General features: G+C 39.6%; 1 protein-coding gene across 4 annotated transcripts in view; it reads right to left on the bottom strand.

Annotated features, from left to right (window-relative positions):
• The window catches only part of PCDH9 (protocadherin 9), a 1,077,972-nt gene that overhangs the window by 540,796 nt on the left and 518,160 nt on the right, over positions 1–19,016 (bottom strand). The window lies entirely within an intron of this gene.

The raw sequence follows: 19,016 nt of genomic DNA, 5'->3' as shown, positions 1-19,016 counted from the left end.
CATCATCATGGATAAATAGGCTACAGCATGTTGTACAAAAAAACAGCATAATGGACATTTTAAAAGAGATTTATGACTAGCAAGAGGAAGCCTGGTCAAAGCAAGCATGAGATAACAGATGGAAAGCTTAGCAATGAATTAGCATCTACATTATGTTAAGAGGTAAAGAGAAAGGCCCTCAGCACATTGGGTGAACAGCTCCTGTGGAGAATTTTTGGAAGAATATGGACAATGGTTATGGGTTGAGGTATGGATCCGTGGCTATCTGGAGTGCCTGTATGAATGAAAGCACAACTCAAGTGAAGTACAGAATAAAATATAAAACCCTTATAGAAAGGTTCTAATGACTCCCTCTACAACTGCAGAAAGATTTCTGCTGATCTGTCTCCCACCTTCCATTTTGGTCTGGGGATGAGGACCAGGATTTGGGCAGCCTTAGCCTTAGCACAAATGTGTCTTAAAATAGACATCAATTCAAAGGATATTTATGAAATACCCATGATTACAAACCACAGTGCTCTCTCCATACTACCCTGTGCTACCCCATCCTGTCACAGTGAAAGGCAGAAATTCTGCTGCAGTAATGAGATGCGCAGAGGAGCCCCTAGCAGTCTCCACCTCCTGTGTTTGCTAACTGTGTGAGTAACATTGCAAGGTGGTGAGAACCAAGTCTACCTCAAGGCATCTTGTTGCTAATGACTTTGCTATTTCTTGTCTCACTAATGAGTTTAAGGAAGGAGCTACATAACAAACTTAAACCTAGGAAGATATTCATCAAGGTAAAATATAGGTGAACAGTTGGGGTTTCCTTGAGCTACATCATATCTTATTCTGCACTATAGAATGGAACACATAAGAGTAAAATCCTAGTATACATAGGTGCAGCTGCCTTTGGTATTCATAGATACTGCTACTGTAGCTGCCTGCTTAGCTTTGAGTCCTGTCTGGGTATAATTTTTTTAAAATACGCGAAATCAATGAATCTGTTTCAGGGATGGACCTTTGTTCTCCGATTTGAAGCTTTACCTGTGTTTTATAATTATTTTTAACTCTGTTTCTTAGACTCACAGTTAGCCTTGCACAGGGGATTCCTTTGAAGTAGAGCAGAAACCGGAACCCATGGTAATTTTTTGGAAAAACAGTATGTGGTTAGTCAAGAAAGTAGCCCCTATGGTTTGGTAGCAAGTTGGGAAAAGAATGGTGCCGTGTATTAGGAATAAATGAGTATTAAAGCAGTACTATCCACATGTCAGAACTCCTAAGAATATATATGGCTCTTCTGTTTCCAGTGCAGATTTCTATGGAGGGTAGGGGAACTTCTGCTGGAGGAGCCACAAGGAACTGAGGGAATAAAAGGTTGTATGGAGAAGATGCAGAGAAGTAGTTTGAAGCAGTAGATAAGGCACTGGATTTGGAGTCAAAGGCTTGGATTCAAATCCCTCTTCTGACTCTAGTTAATTGACTTTGATGAGGCAGATAGGAGTATTCAGGGCAGATGGGACAAACAGGATGAAGGATATGAGATACAAGATACAACGCACATGTGACCATCCAAAAAGTGATCAAAAAGACTATGCATTGAACACCCCCCTCAGGGGTTTTCTGTATGCGTTCCAAAGCACTCCCAACTACTTGACATTCCAGAACAGCTCTTCTCCCTTTTCCTGTTCCCCTTGCTTATATGTATGCATTTACAAAAAATACTCCAGATTACCTGACATTCTAGGCATTTCAGAGTCTGTCTTTTATTCCTCATCTCCTTCTCCTGCTTCACTTCCCCCTGTCCCATCAAACTATATATAGACCAGACACCTAACCTGGTTCAGTCTCCCATGGGGAGCAGGGCCCATTGGCCTTCCATAAAGAACAGAGTCTGCTGAGCATGTTATCCCAATAAATGCCTTTAACTTGGAAACAGACTGAGCAAATTCTTTCAGGACAAACACCACCACACATGCAGATTCCTCCGCAACTTTACCACTCTGTGCTTCCGTTTCCTTGTCTATAAAATAAGGGGACTAATTATAATGGTCTCTGAAATCCCTTCACACTCTAAATCTATTATACATTACTGGATGTGAAGTGCTGGCTGAGCCAGAGTAGGAAGGTTGTAAAGATATGGTGATAGTTTTCCTCAGCCTGGAGAGAGGCAGAATAAGAAACAACATGGCAGCTGGGAATCATGGTAGGAGGACTCAGGGCAGAGGACCACTGTATGAAAAAAAGAGGCATTTCAGGAAAATGAATCCATGTATACCTAAGATCTAAAAAAGCTGACTCCAAGGAAACTAATAACAGAAAGATAAACTCTACACTCCTTGCTTTTGAGGGTTTCTTGACTTTTGATGAAATTAGTTATGAGTTTTTGTTCTTTATTGCTTTAATCAATCATTAAATGATCATCATTTATTAAACACATAATTTGCACCAAACATTATGCTAGGAGGTAAGTATCCAAAGAAAAAAAATGGAACCCTGTTGTCCTCAGAGCTGTTGATTCAGGAAGGTAGCATACACATATACATATATTCATATGCATGTATATATGTGTATGTATATACATATACATACACACATATTCATATACATCTATATCTATATGGTACAAATCCAATCTTTAATTTAATTGGCAGGCAACTCAGGATAAGGAAATTCCTTCTACCAAAGCAGGTTGTCACATGATAGTTGTAGAGATGTGCCTAGAGCAATGGTATCCAACTCAAATAGAAAGGAGGACACTAATCTGAACATGAGGGCCTCCACTGGCTGCGCTTAGCTTTAAAATGTAATGTTATCTATATTTAATTGTATTTTTATTTATTTTGATAAATTATTCCAAATTACCTTTTATTCTGGTTCAGACTGCGCCTGGGAAAGGGCAAGTAATAGAGCTAGGAATTGCTGGAGGTCAGACTTCAGCCACCTGGGTTTGAAGTCAGTTCTTTATCCACAATGCATACTACTCTACATAAAAATAAATTTAGATTTAAAAATAATTTTTTGGAGAGAAAACACGTATTTAAGGGGTTTATTAAAGGCTTCATGTGAAAGGTAGTACTTGAGCTGACCCTTGAAGGGATTCTACAAGCAGAATGGGATGGGGGCCTCCAGTACAAAGAAATGGAACCAAGAGATAGACTTTTATGTTTGAGGAACAGTGTATATAAAATGTCTTTGATCAGTTTCCTTATTAGCCAAAATGCTTGGTGCGGTGAAGATGGCCACAACTGAAAGAAAAACATATCAAAAAATTAAATTCCCAAAGTGAAGGAAACAAGGAAGAAACCAGTGAGACAATTCTAGTGTGTTATATGACCAAAGGACCCTTCTGATACAGAAGTTCCCGTGTACATCCCAGAAGTTTACTTTGAGTTTGGTTGCTACATTTCTATTTCATTTACCTTTAAAAATGAACAGGTATGTACCTAAACAAGCTTTTTAGAATAATAAGGTGCTATCGAACTGAAGTTCTGCCTTTGCAGAAAGCTACTGACACATTGCCCATGCCTCCTCCTTTACATGATTGCACTAACAGCTACAAGGTCTATAATCTAATAGATCAAGAGAGCACACACATGGCCCAGACATTTTCATCTAAGTGATCAAAGAGTCACGACTGTCTTTTAAAATAAGAATGAGTCAATAGTAAGCTCTCCTTCAATATCTTTGAAATCCCAGTGAAGTAATGCATAAAGACTCCCTTAAAGAACACATTTTTCCCTAGTTATTTTTTAATTTTCAAAACGGCAGAAAGAAAGAAACCCAGGACTGAATGATATGTTGTATCCAGCATCCCAGTGCTTGTCCTTTTAGGCCCCCATGGGGAAAAAAATTCAAAACAAAAAATAGACACACTCCTAGTATAGCTCCTAGGGAGAAGACTCTCCTAGATGGGTTGTCTCCACAAAGGGATATGTACACAAGACAGGGCAAGGAAAGAGAAGGGAAAATGGGTAAGCATTTTTAAGCACATACTATGTGCCAGGCAAGAATCCTGTGAGGTAGGTGCTAGTATGATGCCCATTTTATAGCTGGGGAACCTAAAGCAGACTAAGATGAAGAGATTTGCTAAGTGACACAGCTAATAAGTGTCTGAGGCCAAATCTGAACTGAGGGATCTTCCTGACTCCCAGTCCAATATTGTATCCATCAAACCATCTATCTGTATCTGGAGTGTTCAAAGAAAATATTTCAAATAAGTAGCGCAGCAACTCTGTTCATCAAGCTAGCAATGGTGGTCTGCCTGTGTTGCTCTCCATCCTCTCACCTGCACAGTGTGCTATCTGAACAACTATGCATGCTCCTCCTGGCAGGCAGACTGGTAGACAGTTTGGAAGCAAATGAAGGCCATTCATGACCAGAAAACCAGGGTCTACACAGGGATCATGCCATCTGACCTGACCCCTTCTCCCCACCTAACACAGCCACTCAAAGGCTCTAAAATCTGATAGTCAGTGACTATGTTGCCTGAATTCCTGACACCAGTGAAGATGAGAGTTTACTAGCTCAATTTCAACAAAAACCTCTGAGTAACTGGAGGATGAGACTGAAAAATGAGTATCATTATTTAGTAACACCAGACGATGAAACACTTCTATTTGGATCTCCATCTTTTTGTGAGATCTTTTTCAACTCTAATAGCCATTTAAAAATCAGTCTGAAATAAACTGCTTAGAGTGAGAACTGAACTCAGTTAATAGAACTCAGAATACCTGTCCCTTCCCCTTTCTCCCTCAGATCAACCAGTCCAGGCAAAGAGAATTAGAATTGTAAATTACTATATGACAAAGGGTCAAACCAAGTTTTCTAAAAATAATGGAGCATATTTAATCACATTGTTCTCATTAAAAATAATATTGAAAGGGGTTCTGGAACTACCAAAAATGCAAAAAAAATTAAATATAAATCATCTTTATCTCATCCTTTTAAAATTTCTATTACATATACATATATATTTAATAGCACAACAGTATATGTATAGGATTTATAAATAAGTGTAAAATATATTTGGGGTATAGCTCAAAAATTTCTTACTGCTAAATATATGCAATCCAAAAAGTTTGAAGTAAATTTCCCTAGACTATTAGTCTTTTGTAGTAATTGATGCTGTTGGCACTCAAGCTATCAACAGTGGTTAGAATCATATTGCACAGACTGATACTGGGACTCACCATCCAAGAACAACTACATATGAAGCAGGGCTTTAATTTTTCTCATCTCCCTTCATAGTCTTGCTGGGTGGTAGTGGGTTTCTCTGTCCTATGCAAGAGTCAGTGGGAAACAACTACAGGTAAAATTGCCCAGTTATTCCCCCCCCAAAATAATGAGGGATAGAGAAGAAAATGGAGAGTGTGGGGAAGGGGGACTTCCAGTGCTCTGTTAAGACTCATGGAAGAGACAGACATAAGTGGGAAGCATATTGTTCAGGACTGGGAAAGAGCAGATGTCAGACCATGGAGTCATCCTGACCTAACCCAATGGTAATAATAGAGATATCCACTGGAGAAGAGAGGGATGTTTGTGCTCTGGACTCCTAGTCAAACTTTTATATATCACCTGAGCCTGGCTAAAACCTTAGCATAACAGAGAGACTTCAGAGTAGGGGCATAAAAATCTGCTCTGCCATTTGAGCTAAAATACTTGGGAAACTTCAAACTGAAATCATCTGCTTCTGAAGGGAGGCTTATCTTTTGGAAAAAGGGCTTGTGATACCATCTGCTGCAGGATGCAGATTGATGTGGTAGGCTTACTACTAGACTCTAAAACCAGAGTAGAAAGGCTGAGCACAACACCACATTTGAATTGCAGAGAGCTACAAGGGAAGCAATGGGTTAATTAGTTGTATTGATAATTTATATCATTTATAATAAAGCTTTAAAACAGGAGAGACTATGGCTTTATCTACAAAATAGATACTAACAGGTCTTGCTTATCTGGCAGACAGTTTCCTAAAGGCGCAAAACCTGGTCTATTGGGTGTAAGATGTAAAGAGATAACTCTGAAAACATCTGAGTCTCCTGTGCCAGTGGATGAAGGTTATTATCGAGGGAGACAGAAGTACTTCATTCTGACCAAGAAGTTACCACTTTATTTGTTTGGAGGAGAAGGAAATAAGTGAATGACTTCCTGTTTTTCTAGCCATCTCCCTCTTCTATTTGCCTCATTCCTTGACTTGTCATTTCTCTCTCCCTCTCCCTTCCCTACTGATTTTTCTCCTCTTCTCTTCCCTTTATCTTGTATTTTCTCCTCCTTAGTTGGAAAATTAACTTATCTGTCATTCCAACTGCTGTTTAATGGTAATGTCATCTTTCTTTTGTGGTGGCAAGAAAGCTGGAAGGAAAAGAGAGGACAGAGGATATCCATTGATTGGGGGATAATTGACTGGCTCAGTGATTGGGTAGCTAAACAAATTGTGGTATATAAATGTAATGGAGTATTTTTGTCCTGCAAGAAATGATGAATATGTGAAATTTAGAGCAATGTGGGAAATCTTATAGATACAGAATGAAGTAAGCAGAATGAGAACAATATATACAATGAATACCATAATGAAAATGAAAGAACACTAAAATGAAGCTAAATACTAAAAAACTGTAGTGGCCAGTCTTGACTGTAGAGAAGAAAGAAGCCCTTCCCCTTCTTTTAGCAAAGAGATGGAGGAAAGACATGCAGAACACTGCATATGCTAAGTGATGCTCTGACTACATCCGTTGATTTTGCTTAACTATTTTTGTTTCAAGAGAGGGTTTATTTGGGGGTTGGGGTATTATGGAATCACAGGATGTACAGAAATAACTGTGATGGAAAGGCAAAAGGAATTAAAATTCTTTTTTTTTTTTTAAAGTACAGTGTCTTTGCAAAAGAAATTTGAGATCATAAAGATTACAGAAGCTGGAATGACATAAATTGGCTCATTTGTTAGGCTTAGTGCAATCAACCTTAAATATGATGTTAATCCAAAGACATAAAGTGAAGATCTCAGTTTAAAATTGCTGCTAAAGTAGCACATGAGCCTTGCTATTGAAAAAATGGTAAAGTGAGTAAATGACATGCGACAATACAATCTGCCATTAAGCTGGGTATTGATAATGTTAAGTTTGTGGTATAATTTGAGGGCTCAAGTAGATGAGTATTTGAAAAAAGTGCTTATGGCTTCCCATGGATGAACTGAGAAGTTTGTAAAAAAGAAGCAAACTTTAGGGCATTAATATATATCCTGATAGCAGCAACCTGTCTAGTCACTAACCATTGGGAAGAAGGAGGGTTAACAAATAAAAAGGATATTCTGCTTTCCAAGAACTCCCTTCACCCAGGCACAAATGTCATTTACCAGCTACTAAATTTTGTGTAACACTATCAGGTTTATTTTCTAGTCTGGGGTGTTGGGATTGGAAGCTCAATTCCATGTGGACAGTCTCGGGCGGGTAAAGGTGGGAGCTTCTAAATCTTAGAGCTCTCACGAGACCCCCCCAGGAAATGGCAGGAGATCAAGGTGAACCGAGCTATCTCGAGTAATTCCGCCTCTTCCCGTGAGAAACGTGATGGGAGAGAGATCTCCCCGCCCTCGAGATTGTCCCGGATCTGGGCACACCTAGTTACCTAACAGCACGGTATTCAGATGCAAACTATGCGGCTGAAGGTTAAGTAGGATTGAGGAAGCCTGAAAGCTCTCTTAGCACGTGAGGAGCCAAGAGGACAGTAGGCTCCGCTTCTCTTCTCTCTCCCCTCCCCCTCTCTCCCCGCTTGTACTTCTACTTCCAATTCCTAAGATCTTAGCCTCCTTAGGAAATCTCCCCCTCTTCCTCCTAAGGAAGACCCCCCTGCACTTGTAACCGAGACCCTGAAATAAAGCTCAACCCTTGTTCGACTCTGGAACGTCCTTTCTCTCATATGAGCATCCAGTTTTGGCCAACCGAAGACCTCGGAGGTGAGGTAAGAAGACTCGGGTAGCCCACACAGGCCTCTAGGCCTGGCAGTTGGCGCCTGAACAGGGACTTCTCTAAGCTGTAAAGGTGTTGCATTCCTTCCTCTGGCCCCATAATCTCCTGTATTCTCCCTCCAAGGGGCCGTCCCGATTCTCTGCCAAAGGGTACATTTTCGGGGCCCTCGAGGGGCCCCTCACCCCGTTTCCCGGCTTCCTACATTGTTTAGCTAAGTGACCTGGCTTTCCACATGAAAAACAAGGGTCCTGGCCCCTCCCTGTACTTATTTCTTTCCTACACTCTTTCTTAAGGTGTCCCGGTTTTCCGCAGTTAAAACATTTTTTCTCCAAAGAGATATTACTTAAGGCGGCGGCCAGGTACTTCCCTTGCACCTGTGCCAAGTAGACCTGACTTCCTACCCTTTCACATCTCTGTATCATTTCTTCAACAGATGCATTCTTTGGCAGTCCCAGCATTGCCTTTTTGCAGTCATGATTACAATTCTGCCGCAGCAATGTCCTCAACACTATCTCTGTCCCTTGGTTTTCCTCTCCCATATCTCGACCTACTGCCTCCTGCAGCCTGGCCACAAAATTAGTAAATGGCTCATTGTTTCCTTGCGTAATCCTAGTCATGGGAAACTCTCTCTCTTTCTTAGAGGCTATAACCTTCCAGGCAGCAATAGCCATTCCGGCAATCAAAACATAATCGGAGGCTGAGTACTGTAATTGATTTCCTGTAGCCTCAAACTGCCCTGTTCCTGTAAATTGCTGATAAGCCTGGGGGGCCTGAGCCCCTAGCCCACCGGTAGTGCTCTTTACCCTCTGAGAAAATTCTGATACCCAAATCACATTCTGCCCAGGGGTAAGGCAGGCTCTAGCTAAGCTCTTCCAGTCATTAGGAGTCAGAACGAACTGACCACTGAGAGTTTCAAGCATGGCTATGACAAAGGGTGAATTAGGGCCATGCTTGGTACAAGCCTCTTTAAGAGTCGCCACTCTCTTCCACTCTATGGGTATGTGGCTCCTTCGAACGCCACCGGGGACACTGGGGTCCACTATTTCTAGCACAGGAAATGTCCCTACATCTTCTCCATTCTCCATAGCCTTTCTTATTCCTTTTTCCAAACTGGACTGTGGCCCTGGACTGTCTGACCAATGGAGCAGGTTATAAGGAGGCACGGAGGGAAGGCACGGGGTATTCTCCCCTGCCTCGCCTTTTCCATCCGCTAGATGGAGCTCCGAGTCTATTTTTTCTTTACGCTCCTTAACTTTCCGCTTAACTTTCTGCTTGCCTGGACTCTCCGTCCCTCCCGTGTTCTCCCCTCCCCTCTCTCTGCTTCCACTCTCATTCCAATCCCGCCCTGGCCTCTCCGGCCCTTCCAGCAGGCTCTTAATTACACTGAATATCAGGAAATCTAAATCCTCCAGCTCCCCAGGGTATTGTTGCTCATAAGCAGTCATTTGCTCTCCGACCGCTCCCCATTTTTCTCTTGATATTCCTGCCTGCTTGAGCCAAGGAGAAACTTTCCAAATCCTTTTACAAAATTCTCGGAAGTCATCTAACTCTATTGTGACCCCCGCCTTCCTGCATTCCCTGTGAAGTTTCTCAGCCCAGACCTCCTGTTCCTCTGGCTTTATTACTGGCAATAGATTCCCCATCTCTGCCCTTTTCCCATGGGTGTGGGAAGCTTCTCTCACTCTTTCTCTCCTTCCGAATATAGGATTCGGGGCTCGCTTCTTTCACAGCCCCTTCCGGGTGTTCCCAAAGCACCCAGGATTATCTGCGCTCCCAGTCCTCTGTTGGGGCGCCGACTGCCAGGTCTAGAGGCCTGTGTGGGCTGCCCGAGTCTTCTTACCTCACCTCTGAGGTCTTCGGTTGGCCAAAACCGGATGCTCATATGAGAGAAAGGACGTTCCAGAGTCGAACAAGGGTTGAGCTTTATTTCAGGGTCTCGGTTACAAGTGCAGGGGGGTCTTCCTTAGGAGGAAGAGGGGGAGATTTCCTAAGGAGGCTAAGATCTTAGGAATTGGAAGTAGAAGTACAAGCGGGGAGAGAGGGGGAGGGGAGAGAGAAGAGAAGCGGAGCCTACTGTCCTCTTGGCTCCTCACGTGCTAAGAGAGCTTTCAGGCTTCCTCAATCCTACTTAACCTTCAGCCGCATAGTTTGCATCTGAATACCGTGCTGTTAGGTAACTAGGTGTGCCCAGATCCGGGACAATCTCGAGGGCGGGGAGATCTCTCTCCCATCACGTTTCTCATGGGAAGAGGCGGAATTACTCGAGATAGCTCGGTTCACCTCAATCCCCTGCCGTTTCCTGGGAGGGTCTCGTGAGAGCTCTAAGATTTAGAAGCTCCCACCTTTACCCGCCCGAGACTGTCCACACGGAATTAAGCTTCCAATCCCAACACTGGGGCACTACTCTTTAATTTCCAGTTTATGTGGACTAAAGTTATACTTCAGAAGCATTTACCTTCCAGAATACTTATCTCCCAAGAAAAGAAAGTGCTTATTCAAAACTCCTTCACAAGGGAGTTTTCTAAACCTAGTCTGCCTATTTTGGGAAAATCAAGCAGAAAAGCCAGGGTGATAATGTCAGGGTTCATTAACTGGTTTGTTAACCATTTTGTCTGGGTAAGCCATATTAAAGAGTACTAGCGCAGTTTGCTGAGCTAGAGAGGGCTTTCCAACAGAAGCAGCGAGATCCTACCCCACATTTATTTTCCTCTAAAATGAGGTAAGTGTGGAGAAGATTGGTGGAATGGGGTGGGGAAAGGCAATTTATAGTCTCAGAGAAATGCCTAAGGCATCAAGATGTTAAGTGACTTGCCCAGGGTCATAAGGTCAGTATGCACAAAGGTGGGACTTGAAACTATGTCTTCCTCACTTCAAGACCAATTCTCCACCAGCACAGAAAAACTGGATCTCATTTCTCATCTCCAGGCACTACTTTGGGATTTCTCTGGCTTTTCCAGCATGCTCCAGGAAGGTCATTTTTTGGGGGCAAACTTCATCAACCTGCAAGATCTCATCAATCCTTTGGACGCTGCCTCATCACCATCCTCTATTTCTCTGACTGGATAGTGGAGACATGAACTTCAAACCTTCCATTGAATGTGGGGCAGATGCTCATTTCAGAGCATCCCCCATCTCTTACCTGGCTATACTACTTTGGGATTTATCTGACTTTTCTATCACTGCCCCATTGCCTAACTGTTTTCCAACTCCCCCACACCCCCACTTACATTATTGCTTTTCAGTTTTCTTATTATGTTGTCTTCTCCTACTATATTATAAGCTCCTTGAGGGTAAGGAGCTTTTTTTTCATATGCATATCACCAGTGATTATCACAATGCCTGGCACATAGTAGGTTCTTAATAAATGTTTTCTGACTGTAACCTTATAATCTGAAAAGTACTTCATAGGGAAAGATATAAGGCATCTTGAAATAAAGCAGCACAGGAAGAAGGATTGCCTTAACAACAACAAAAAAGACATCTCAGAATAACCATCCATAGTTAGCAAACAGTTCTCTACAGTGTATACTTGTGCCCAAAATCAGGATTTTCATCTAGCAATACTTTGAGGGCGTGGGAGACCTAAGTCAGGCAGGCAGACAATGGCTTTCTTGTAAAGAGTCTTTCTAGGGAAGCTGCCTCACCACATCTCTGGTGTCCACTATGGATGTTTTACGTGCTGTTCATTTCATTCTTGTAACTCTTCAATGCCTCATATTCCCATGGATGTCTCCCAGGCAGCTCCTTAGTTTCTTCAAAGTTAGTTTAAGTTAGCCAACTAAGGATTTTTTGGGCGGGAGGGGGCAGGGAGACGAGTTACAGATCGCCAAGTTCAATCTGAGTAAAAAATGCAACATTTCAACCAAGACAACAAAAAACAAAGCTGTGATCTAAGGTTGTGTTAACAGGGGAACAGTATCCAAAAAAGGAAGTTAAGAACACATCTAAAATATAATGTTGAGTTCCAGATACCTTAGTGTAAGGTACTGATGAACTGGGGCAAAACTAGAGGAGGACAATCAAGATGGCTAGGAGATGTCATGCCATAAGAAGATAGAGGATGTTTGGCCTAGAGAAGAAAATAAATAGGGGACAGATTATTGCTGTCTTCATGCAACTGGGGGTAATTGAGTGGAAAAGGAATTAAGACTTGTCCTGCTTGACCAGAGAGGGCAAAAGTAGCAGTAATGGAAAGGAGTTCCAGTGAAGGAGATATTTGCTTGAAGGAAGGAAAAAACAAACAAATATTTTGTCTTTTAGAGCTGTACAGAAAGGAAATGAGTTGACTTGGAAAGTGGTGAGATCCTCTTTTAATCAAGAAGTGTTCAAGTGGAGGCTGGATTCTTGAATAAAAAGGGATTCACAAGACTTTTGCTAACCTACTCCTAATACAGTACCTGGCATACAGTAGGAATTTAATAAATGCTTGTTGATTGAATGATAGGTTCCTTCCAACTTTGACACCTTTAACTATTTCCCTTCACAGGAGTGAGGATTTGACAACTGATTAATAGTGAGCTTCTGGAGAGCAGGGGATTTCCTTTGCCTTTTTTGGTAAACTCAGTAATTATATTACCTAGCATACAACCAGCATTTAATAAAACTTACCATTCCTGTATCTTCTCCTTACTTCTCTGAAGGTCAAGGATAGGCCAGGATAAAAAGGTTTTCCAATTAAACATCTTATTTTCAATTATCTGAATGTACTGAAGTCAAGGACTTCTTGGAAAATTACAATTCTATTTTATTATGGAAAAATCAAATGTTAGGCTGTGGTTATCTTTTCCAGAGCTGGAATAGGGTTAGTAGTGGTTGATGCCTTTTTGGGTACCTAAAGCCCTAATCTGGACAATCTCTAGATACAGTAGCATTCTCCTCAGCCAGGGTTACATGTGCTTTTTTTCTTAGTCACACGGCTACCCTTATAATGATTAAACATCAGTGTCTTAATGATGAAGCAAAGTCCCTCCATGCTGCCAAAAAAGAAAAAAAGATCAGATTTTTATTCTGGGAATCTTTATTAGCACAGATTTAAAAAAAAAAAAAAAAAGAAAACTTAATCCAATGCCATTTAGAATAGATCCAAAGATACAAATGAAAGTGTTGATTCTCTTTTGTTTAAAATGAGACAGACACTGGGGGGAAGGAAGGACATTAAAATAGATTAATAAATAACCAAACATAATATTATTGTATTGCAAATCCTAAATAATTAAACATCACACTGCAAGCTGTCCGCCATTTTCTATTTTTCAGAGTTATTGAGGTTGGTATGGACACAGAGTAGTAAAGAATGTTTTATGTCATCATAAAATCCCAGCAAGGAACATGCTTTCATAGCTTTGCTAATCTGTACTAATTCTAGAGCACTCTTTTCAACTACACAGCTGATTTAAGAATTTGTAAGAATAGAAAAGGCATTGAAAAAAGTACTATCAGTGACTTATAAAATGAATGTTTCATCGAATCACAGAATTGGAGAGCTGAAAAGGAACCTTAGTGTCAGTCTAATATATATGAAGAGAATCCCCACAGGGATATATATACCAGACAGGTAGAATCAGTCTTCCTCTGTTTGAAAACCATATAGTTCAAATCCGTAATTCTGGAGACAGCTCATTCCAGTTTCAGACAGATCTAATTATTAGGAAACTTTGCAAGGCACTTTACATATTCTAACTCATTTGGTCCTCACAATAACAATCTGAGCATGTCTGGGTTATTATGCCCATTATTCAGATAAGGAAACTGAAACTCAAAAAAAGTTAAGAGACTAACCCAGCGTCACATAGCTAAGAAATGTCTATGGTCAGACTCACACTGAGGACTTTCTGATTCTCAGTCTGCTGCACCACCTAGCTGCCTAGTTCCATATTTTGTGGCCTAAGAGAACTAGACTAATTCCTCTTTCAACATAACAGATTTTTAATTACTCAAAAGCACACAGTATGCCCCTCTCTTTCTTTTCTTCTCCAGACTAAATAATCGCAGTTCATTTAACCCAACCTCATATGACCTGGGCTCAAGGTCTTTCACTATGCCAATTGCCCTCTACTTAATTAATGTCTTTCATTAAGTATGGTAGTGCCCAGAATCAAACACAGTACTCCAGATGAGGTCTGAAGGAAAAGGTAAGAGCATTATCACCTGCTTATTTCCTTTTACTGCAACCTACGATCATGTGAGTTTTTCTGGTTGTTACATCATACTGATGACTGAAATTGAGCTTGCAGTCCAGTAAAACCCCTACATCTCCCCCTCCCCACTCACCAATCTAATAAATTCAAGTCTCATAGTAGAAAGGATTAGATTTATCAGGAGATCTGGTTAAAAATCATTGATGGACTCTTTAATAGCTCAGATAACTCAGAGTCTTATCTGAGGCTTTCCTCAAATGTAAAATAAGAAGTTGAAGGAGATAATCTTTAAGATCTCAGGCAGCTCCAAAAACTATGTTTTGAAAACTGCTTGCTTTGCTTTTAATTTAGGATGAAATAGTCCATGTAATTTTGAGGGAAGAGGAGTGATTTAAATATAATAAGTGCATAATGAAAGAGACTTTACTACTATGTTAGGTTATTAATCCTTGGTGTAAAATATTAGACCACTGTCATTTTCATAATGATTAAATCTGTAGGCTTCAGTTGTCCGAGATTCATTTATACTAAAAAAATAATTATCCAAAAATCACTTAAAACGTTTACATTTCTAGACCTACCAAAAACTGTCATATGGATTCTTCAACACACTGTATTCCAATTGTCCCCAAGATATTAAAAAAAAGAAAGAAAAAGGAAAGAAGGAAGGAAAAAAGAAAGGAGGGAAGGAGGAAAGGAATGAAGGAATGAAATGAGGATCAAGTATTTTCATGACCTGAAGTCAAAAAACACTTGGAAACTGGGTTATGAATTCAAAATGAAAATCAATTATTGACTCTTTAGAAGGCTTGCTTTGTTGTCACAGTGGTTTACAAATTTTATATGAGAGAATTCCAAGGTGCTGCCAGTTACCTTTAAAGGACTTTGCTTAAGACAATGTGGTTATAGAAGATTTGATTAATATGTTCTATTGCTTCATCTGGCCTTACTCTACCTTCACAAAATCAAGAATTAAAAATAATACAATTGAACTACTCAGTGGTAAACCTATGCTCTACTACATGAAATCAAATTACCTGAAGAAGTTTCTTGCCAATAGTGATGCTAACACTTTTATGTCTATAAAGTATACGTGGATTTCTGTATTATTTTAATTACAAAGTATAAACTGCAGGCATACCAAAACAATGTGATATTGGCTAGAGAAATAAGACAGAATAGTGGCTAGAGCATCAAACTTTATGTCAAATGTTCAAGACCTGAATTCAAATTCTACCCCATATGTTTAGTAGTTCTGAGACTCTAAGGAAACCATTAAACGTCTCTTTGCCTTATCTATAAAATGTGGTAGATTGGACTCAGTGACCTCTAAGGTTCCTTCCAGCTGTAAATATGTATCTTATGATATGTCTATGAGAAATATTAGAAACATATTTAGGAGAATAGCAGGGAAGTCTTTTTTATTTTTATTTTTTTACATTCTAAATGAGAGATAGCATTGTATTGTGTAGAGAAGGTCAGCTTCGGAATTAGGCAGACACAAATATTTACAAATATTACTTTGGGAGAATATTCTGAACATTGAATCAGTTTTATATGTCAAATAAAATTATTAGAAATTATCAATTCCTGGAGGAAGTCTGAATATGTCACATTAGTCTGAGAGATTCAGGTAGGCCTTTTAATTTCATGGAAGATTGACATGAACAAATAATGTTATGGATTTCATCATCTTTGAGTAGTTACAAGATGCAGATATTCAAAAGGTTAGTAGTATATATCAATGACAAAGAATATACAAGAATATTCAGCGGTAGAAGGTAAGAGGTTACTCAACTCACGTGACTTTTAGCACTGAGTTTGGCAATCCCATGGACACTGAATTTAATGGATCTGATTTCATGGCTGTAGGACCTGCTCTACCATATTGTGTATATCACCCTCACTCCATGCCTTCTCAACCTGTACAATTCTTGCCCATGTCTTTCTATAAATCTTCCACAGGGGATCTACTCAGTATGTAGAAGCTTTGCTCCAGTTCTTTTAATAGTCCAGTAGTAAAAAGTGTACCACTTGGGCTGTCTGTCTGTTGGCTCTCACTACGAGACTCTCTCACCTATTTTCCCCATGATAATGGCTTCTGGGCCATTTCTCCAGCACTACTCATTTATGGGCACTTAGTACGTTGCTGTCATTTGATACTACTATGAAAACAAATATTTTAAGCTCCAAATGGAAAACTGGTATGAATTTCAAAATTCAAAGTAGCAGTGATACAACAGATTAGGTATTAAGAGTCCTGGATGCTTGTCCTGGTTCTGCCAAGACAAGCCAATGAAACTCTCCAGGTCTAAGTTTCCTCATCTTTATAAAAGAGCAATTATACTTGCTTATTTCTGTGTTTTCTCCTAGTCCTATCATACAATGAGCTTTATTTTTTTTTAAGAAATGGTACTCCCCTCTCCCTTTCACAAAAAATTGTGATGTTGAAATGAACTTAATCAAACAGTGTCATTATTTCATGTTAAAATTTCATTTTGGATGCTCTAAATTGTTTTAAAATTTTTATTCTGGGTTGTTTATGCAATAGATTTGTTGCTTTATAATATTCCTTGACTTTCATAAATACAAATGTAACTGTAATTTTAAGTTGTGGGTATGTGGGAGGAGGGTATGAATGTGTCTAATTTCCTCTAGAAAGTATTACACTGCAAACTTGAACATATGGTAGTACTTGATTATCAAAGCTTTATTTTCATTGGCTCCCAGAAAATACTACTATATTCAAACAAGTAGATTAAATGCTATTAGCTTTAATACCTTTTTAAACAAAGTAATCTGTTGAAGTGATAATGGATTTTAATGTCAGTACACTCATTCAATTGGTGCTTAAACTATTGTGGTTTTCTTGTTGGCCACATGAATCTCTAAGTCTGATGCTGCTAATTGCAATGATAATACATGGTATGAGAACCCTAGATTAACTTCATGTTATATTTAAGGCAGGTATGAAGATAATTGAAGGACTTCCCCCATCTTATATAATGAGGTATTTTCAAAGAAGTCCCAAACTACTATTATTCCTTTTACCTCATAAATGAGCATCCTATGATTTCCACAGGCAGTTATCAATTCAGGAAAATCAGAAAGTTACACTACACTGATGACCTGCCGATTCACAATTGGATGACAGGTATCAAGGCTAATAAAAAAAAAAACACTCACAAATGGGGCAGGTCCAGGTACCCTTCTTCCTTGCCAAGTAGACCCCAATTTAGAGTTTTAGTTCCTTAGGCTTGAAGAATTGGCTCCAGTTCTCTACATGGCTAGAGGCATAGTTTCAATACGTCTTTTCTGTGTCAAAACACCTGTCTTTTTACTTCAGTGCCAGAAGGGTTTAGCATCTTGTCACCGAAGCAACACAGCCTGCACATTTATAGGTGTCACTCACTCTGCCATCCGTTCCCTAGGATAACAGCCACCATTACCACCCAGCTTCCACCGGAGGCTCTAACAATCTCTGTGGATTAAAGTTGAGATCTCTGATGAAGAATGGCTAGCAGTCTTGTATCCCTTCAACTCCCCTTGACCTCAGTTCTCTTCTGTCAATACTGTATTGCAGTCTGCTGTTCAATTCGACCTTTGTTCATGTTTCCTTGCAATAGCCACAATGGTTCTGAGTTAAGAAAATGAAACAGCATTCACTTGTAGCCTTTAATATATATATAATGTATGCATGTATGTGTATATGTATATGTATCTGTAGTTGTTGAAGTCTCCCCACTCACTCTACTGCTAGTTCTCCAAACCCACACTAAAGGCTTCATCTCCTGCAGCTTCAGGAGATAAGAGTTAAAACTGCTTCTAATCCTAAATTAGATTTCAGTGCTAAGGTTGTTAATCAGATAGTTTCACAAATGGGATTATCTCTAAACACACAGTGAAACCTAGATTGAATTTATCTGTTTAGAAACAAAAGGATGTTATTTCAAAGCACATTTAGTCAAGTTCCAGTCATTATAGGCCAAGTGAATTCATGAAAAGTTAATATGAAATGGGAAAATATTTATATATATGCATCTCCTTGGAGTATGAAATAGATAACAGAGAAAATAAAAAGGACTTTTATGTATGAGCAGGGACCAAGTCCTTTACTTCTTTTAAACTTTTCCCACTATCTGGAGTTGGGCACAGCATAAGTTATGGAGCTGATTTATTGAAAATTCTCTAAATCCCTTGGCAAAATCTGCAAAATCCCCAGATAATGTGCAAACAAAATAAGACTGGTGTGCTTTTCACAAATAACAAAACAATGGCATTAATTAAATCATGTTGAAAATGTACCATACAACATGGCAGCAGAGAATGTATAACAAAATGTGACTATTGTACTGGACCATCAACTCAGTGAAAGCTAGAATTATCTTTGTATTTCTACTGGGATCTTGCAGGATGAAGAGCATCCTGTACATTATAAGTGTTTAATTAATGTTTGTTGATTTCAATTGAATTGTTCTATCACCTTACAAAATATATATTTTTAGGAATCCCTTCAGGTGAAAGGTTTGGATTTAATAATATTAACAATAGCTAGCATTTCTAAAGCACCTTAAGGTTTGCTTTGTGGGCTTTATTTATCTTATTTCACTTAATACTCACACCAACTTTGGGAGAAAGATACATTTATATCCTTATTTTATAGGTGAGAAAACTGAGAGCAGACAGAGGTTAAGTGATTTATCCACTGTCACACAGCTGGTGTCTGAGGCATAATTTGATCTCAGGTCTTCCTGATACAAAGTCTAGCACTTCATACCCTCACTACAAGACCTAGTTGTCTTTATAAGTACTCCATTCCCCTCAGGCTGAAATAATGTGAATTCCGTGAATCTTCTCTTTTTACTATCTACCTTGATTGTCGAATTAGGAAGATATATGCTTTTGATACACAAAGTTAGTTCCTTTGGGCTTATGCTTC

The sequence above is a fragment of the Notamacropus eugenii genome, chromosome 6, assembly GCF_028372415.1.
Source record: "Notamacropus eugenii isolate mMacEug1 chromosome 6, mMacEug1.pri_v2, whole genome shotgun sequence".
Lineage (NCBI taxonomy): Eukaryota > Metazoa > Chordata > Mammalia > Diprotodontia > Macropodidae > Notamacropus > Notamacropus eugenii.
Note: the sequence above shows the minus strand (reverse complement) of the source record. Positions and strands in the feature narration are given on the sequence as shown.